The sequence below is a fragment of the Mercenaria mercenaria genome, unplaced genomic scaffold, assembly GCF_021730395.1.
Source record: "Mercenaria mercenaria strain notata unplaced genomic scaffold, MADL_Memer_1 contig_2807, whole genome shotgun sequence".
Taxonomy (NCBI): Eukaryota; Metazoa; Mollusca; class Bivalvia; order Venerida; family Veneridae; genus Mercenaria; species Mercenaria mercenaria.
The window spans coordinates 48,279-54,221 of NW_026460888.1; the positions used below are offsets into that span (position 1 = coordinate 48,279).

Consider the following 5,943-nt stretch of genomic DNA (forward strand, 5'->3'; position numbering starts at 1 on the left):
TTTATTTAGAAACTGAACATTTCTGATCTTGCAAATTCACATACATTCGATTGTTTATAAAAAAAACTAAAATTTTGATTAATAATTGTAAAGATTTCTAGGTCTGTCTGGTCTATAATACGTGAATGTTGTATCAAGTTACAGACAAATATACGTTAAAGTCACTTGAAGCATTAGTCTGGTTTGCTGCTCTCTTCCAGGCTTCTCCTGCAATGCCTGGCAGGTGATAGATACTCATAGTCCGCGCCGGATTCGCACGCATCCACGTGTCCTGGAGAGAAGGTACATACTTCTTGAAGGGTCCGTACACTGCTCGATCAAGCGGTTGCGACTTGTGACTGGTGTGAGTCGGGAAGGAAAGCATAACAATGCCATTGTCAAGAGCGAAGTTTATTATGTCCAGGCTAATGTGGGAGTGGTTGTCCAATAATAAGAGCACTTTCTTCTCTGGACTTGGCCTCACATGCTTAGCAAAGTGTTGCATAAATTTCAAGAAATTTTCAGGGGTCATCCACCCCGAGGGATGGGAAGCTCCAAAACAGCCGACAGGTCCACCAATCACAAAGTGGTCAAAGTACTTAACCCTGGGGAAAATAAATATAGGTTGAACGCAATTTCTTGTAGCGCTCACTGCACCGCACATTGTAACAAGAGTTCCCCTCTCGCCAGACGTGAGAGCTCCGATTTGTTTTGCCCCTTTAGGACCTACAACACTCACTGGTTTTTGAACAGTGGTTATCCCCGTCTCGTCGACATTCTATATGTCTTGTGGTTCTTTAACGTATCTATAAAGAGTCATAACGTTCATACCAAGCTCTGAAGCAACGGACCTTATAGTTCGTCCGGCAAACAAAATCTCACTGACCCTGTGCCGAATGAGATCGTGTGGTATTGGGGACCTGTTTGTTTTTCGTATATAATTTCTCACCATCTAAAAAACAAGATAGATAGCTATATAAGATGATGTCATGATATATCTAGATTTATAAATATGTATTCTATAACCATGGATATACAGTGTAGATCTATAATTATGTTTAGGTCATTTTGTCATATTTGATTCTAGTATAGAGTATTTAAGCTTTCCTACCCATTAAACCTACGAGATCTAGCCTATTCTGAAATTCACTAGATGTAAAATGACGATTAAACCAAATTATGGTTGTCTACACGCACAATTATAACCAGTTTTACACAAAAGTAACTCATAAATTGAAACAAAATATACAGCGGGGCCCAATGGTGTGTGTAACAACTTGCTCCGACCCTACATCGCGTGACATAATCCAAGGTAGACAATTCAGATGTTAATATTTTACTGTTTTGAACTCAAGGAACTGTACGCATTATGATGTAATGGTTTCATTCTGAATCGGAGCAATATATCTCAATTCTCAATTATTGAATTAAATGAGAATTTCTTTTCGGAAAAATTAGTAAATTTACTTTTGAGGCTAAAGTTTGATTATTATGTAAAATTTTCAAAAATACCTTTCTCTTGGTCTTCAGGCTTCCGGAAAAAATGGCGGTATTGAAATCCAATACATTCTTGGAATCGATGTCGATGACGTCATAAACCACGTCATCTTTTCAAAACAAGCTCTGTAACAACTTGCCCCGTGTATCAACCAGCCCCGGTCTCCCCTACTGGCAGTAAGATGTAAAGAGAGAAAGTGAGACTGAAAACATTTCAAAGAGTTAGATATACAGACAAGAGTAGTAAAATCAGGTTAAAAGACACTTGGCTGCAACTACTTGCATGTATGTTGGCATACTGCCTGCATGACGTTTTATAGAGTTTTATATGCTGTTTCTTTAACTTTGGATGTTGCATGTTACGTTTTATTAAACCAAGTGTGCTGTTTGCTGTTGTGCAGATTTTGTTATTTACGAGTGTTAAAGTTGAGGTCCTTTGTTAGGTCTACAACAAGTATTTTGCATTTGTTACGGTTTCAAGAATCTGACCATGGAATATATAATCATGTTTATTGTATTTTTGTTTTTTTGGGATGTAAGAACCTGGCATTTTCTTGGGTTGAAGTGCATTTCACTTTCACTTTCCCATTTATATAAGGTGTCAAGATTATGTTGTAACTTGCAATCAGTTATTTTATTGATAGTAAGACAGACAGCTCTGTCAGCAGCAAAACGTCCGGCCTGGGATTTTACATGATCAGGTAAGTCATTTATATATAGAATACAGAGGAGAGGTCAGATGTCACAGGAACTTTGAACAGCAGATTTCTCACTTTCTAGAATAACCGCCCGTGTATTGCCTGATAAGAAAGAGCGGATCCAATCAAAAGTGCAATCTCAGAGACCTTACTCATGAAGTTTGTAAAATAGTTTAGTGTGACTTACTTTGTCGAAAGCCTAGAATAATGTCTGATCATTTCCGACTGGCGGGGATAAACTATTTAAGATTCTAAAAATTTCTATATGTTATGATGGTGACTTAGCTTTGCCCAACAGATCTTGATATGTGCGTGTATAACCTTCCTATACGACACGCAACGCCCTTTTTGATTTTTTGTCTGTTTTCATAGTGTTACTCTTTGTACAAAAATGCCAAGCTAATGGACAAAAGTTTTTAAAATTTGACAAAATGAATGAAAAATGGTCTATCTATTTAATTTACATAAGTTCTTTCCTATATTTAGCTGCTTTTATTTATTTTTTTTATTTTTTATTTATTTTTTTTTTTTTTTTGCCTTTTTATATGTTTTGTATAAGAGTTAGAAGTTAATTTAAAATCAGTGTTTACACCCAGCATCATCGCATGGAACCTGATCATTATTATTATAAAAAGCTCCGTGTGTTTACTCTTTTTACCTACAGCCAGAGACAGATTTTTTGTTCAGGGTTAGCCGTATACAATTTAAAAGAATACCAGCAATGAGGATTTAACTTTCAGGGCTTGAGTCAGATGGTCAAAGCTCGGGGTACTAAAAGATAGTGTGTTTTTGTCAGCGTAATTATAAAGTGTACATTTATCAATGAAATAAAATATAATTGATGAATACATTGAATAAAGGGAGGGGCCGGGAATATATAGATGTGTTTGTCTGAGGCTAGATACTGACAACGCCCCCAACCTTGACCTGCTGCTTTCTGTCCGACAAATATGAAAACATATAAAAGGTCAACAGGGTGGTCAGAGAGGCATATGCATAGGATGCCTGCCTACATTTCAAGCTTTTTTGTGGATTTAGGTCATTTATGAAGATAAGGCCAGTAATTCCTTTTTCTTAATATGGGCTTGGCTATGTGTTACAGCTCTCCGAAGATTGTCAATTTTATATAGAACATGTAGTAAATTTATTTAGTACTGTGCTACCTATAACAACACCATTGGCAGGAATTGAAATGTGTCCAGATATCAGTACAAATGTTGTTGTTTTTTTCTTTGCTTTGTTTTTTTGGTCAAATTTGATAAAAAGTGAACATTTCATGGCATATTTGCTGCAATAAACTGTTAATACCCAGAAAATCACAATTTCAATGTTCAGGGTGTTTTAATCCAGAAACAAAAAATGTCTTTAAAAAGACAAACGGCGTAGATCTAGAGGTAATAATGTTTGGCGCATGAAAAAATCAGAATTAAACAGAATGTACAGACAGAAAATATTTGGATATGCATATATAAACACATGACTCATTTGCAAATATTTCAACTAAGCAGCAAATTTAAATGATCAAGATGTACCCTTTCAGTGATAGAAGGTCAAAATGATTTGACGTCCTGGGCTGATTCTGAAATAATTTCGTGTTGGATCAGAATCGCCCATTAGTAATCAACTAGCACAATATGTCGACCAGCGTACAATTAGTTGGACTGGGAAAGGCTTAAGCAGTTAACATGAAAATAAAACCATAGCTTTTAAATCACTAGTAGTGACCCCCATAACTCTAATTACTTGATTAAGTTCTCAATTTAAAAAAAAAACTTAAAGCAAAAAAAAAAATCAAACATTTGCAGATCGGGAAACCTTCAATAAATGTTGAAATCCTTTTTAGTTGGGTAAAGTAATAGGTAAATACATAATATATGATGGAATAGTGATTTTTAAATTAAATTTGCACATTGTTGTTGTTTGTATAGTCATTATTTTCATGAAATTAAAAAATTTCAGCTGACCTACTGGCTTCCATTGGTGTTGTTATTGTTTTTGTCGCACTTGCCAGAGCGAGGCTCTAGTGGGGTAAAACCCCTGATGTCAAATTATGTAGGGAATAACTTAGTTTCGTGAAATAATAACAAAGAATTGTTAAATTTTCTGCTTTGTTTTCACGAAGAACATGAATTTGCCGTGTGTGTGAAACCGCGTACAGTCCGACACCGGGTACACTGACTCTACAGTAACAACCAGCCACAACTTATTCATCCATAAGCGAGGTACGCAACGGGGGAAGAAGTTTACTTTCGATTACTCTAGCGATGATGAATTACTAAAACCTTTAAATTAGAATATATCATTTTAGTTTAGTGTAACAAAACTACTAAATATGTTCCATTTAATATGTGCCTTCTGATAATCAATGTCATTTAAGACTTAATAAATGGTTTATCTTCTCAGCGCGCACCTGTTCCGTGTCCTGATTACTACAGAATCTAGGTCAAAATCCATGTTATTCAGCTGACGCCGAAAAAATGCGTATTCAGAGCGTAAGTGTTGCCCATTTATAGCTGTCAGAGTTGAGATTATGTAAGTTTAACAATTATTTGCTTGCATATTTGAATAGAAAATGATAGTAGGGAAAAATTAGCTCAAACCAGAAGAACTTGATAAATTGCAACAAGTATTTTCGATGGAAATTGCCACAGTAACATGTGTTACTGAAAATGCCAAAGAATCTTGAAACTAAATGCAACCATTTATACCTGTCAGAGTTGTGATTTTGTAAATTTAACAGTGTTTATGTGTATAAATGTTTACATATTTGGGTAGAAAATGATAGAATAGGGAAAAATAAGAACTGGTTAAATGTTAAATTGAAACAAGTATTACAATCTGACTAAAGTACATCTCCAATTAACGCTTCCCTTTAAATCTGAAGACATGCTATTAATAGACTCGTTCTGACGACCCTTCCGCTAGTCAGAGCCTTGCTTTCAATATTTTGAAAGTGAAAAAAGAGGTTTAAAAATCTATATTTAGCCTGAGTTTTCATGTTTATTATGACGACCACATCATGACTGCGCCCTCGTGATTTGAGAGGTATTATATGTGACGGTACGGACTTCGTCACGTAAGGGGAGAATATGTGTCAGGCAGTCGGTTAGCTCAGTCGGTAGAGTACTCGCCCTATAAGCGAGGGGTCCCGGGTTAGAGCCCCGGACTGTCTGCACATTTTTTTCACCCTGTGACATTCGACGCTTTTTTGATGGTTCAGCCAAATGCTTGTTGAAATGAGTCGTCTGACTGGTTCAAATAAAAACAGATTTGCGAAAATAAAAATAGCAATATCGGAATCCAAATATACAGAAAGATGGGTGTGAATAGGTCATCCTCAGATATTCGTTTAGAAGATCAAGTACTTTAATCAGATTGCAAGTATTATAGGTGAAAATTGCAGTGACATGTGTTATTGAAAATGCCATGGAACCTTGAAAACTGATTTATCAAGCTGAAACTTTATCTTTTTTCATGCAGTTTAGTTACTGATACTATATAAATGAAATTGACACCATTACAGAAAAGCACCATTACTTTTCTTATATGTATAAAAGTACAAAATAGGTAATCAATCAGCACTTCCGGGCTATCAGATGATGGCGGTTAGAAAAAATCTGGTTAAAGTGGCATTTTCATTTTTTATGTAAGCCAGTTCCTAATTTCTTTTCATTGTGAATCTATACTTGATATTTTTGAAGCATTTTCAAGGAGAATTTTTGCAGCTATAGAAATGTAAACAAACCTTTTTTGTTTATCTCTCCAATGG

At 35.5% G+C, this 5,943-nt stretch overlaps 1 non-coding gene across 1 annotated transcript; it reads left to right on the forward strand.

The window, feature by feature from the left end:
- The first annotated feature begins 5,274 nt into the window (after positions 1–5,274).
- On the forward strand, positions 5,275–5,347 carry Trnai-uau (transfer RNA isoleucine (anticodon UAU)). Its single transcript has one exon. It is a non-coding gene; the product is annotated as a tRNA-Ile (tRNA).
- The last annotated feature ends 596 nt before the right edge of the window (positions 5,348–5,943 follow it).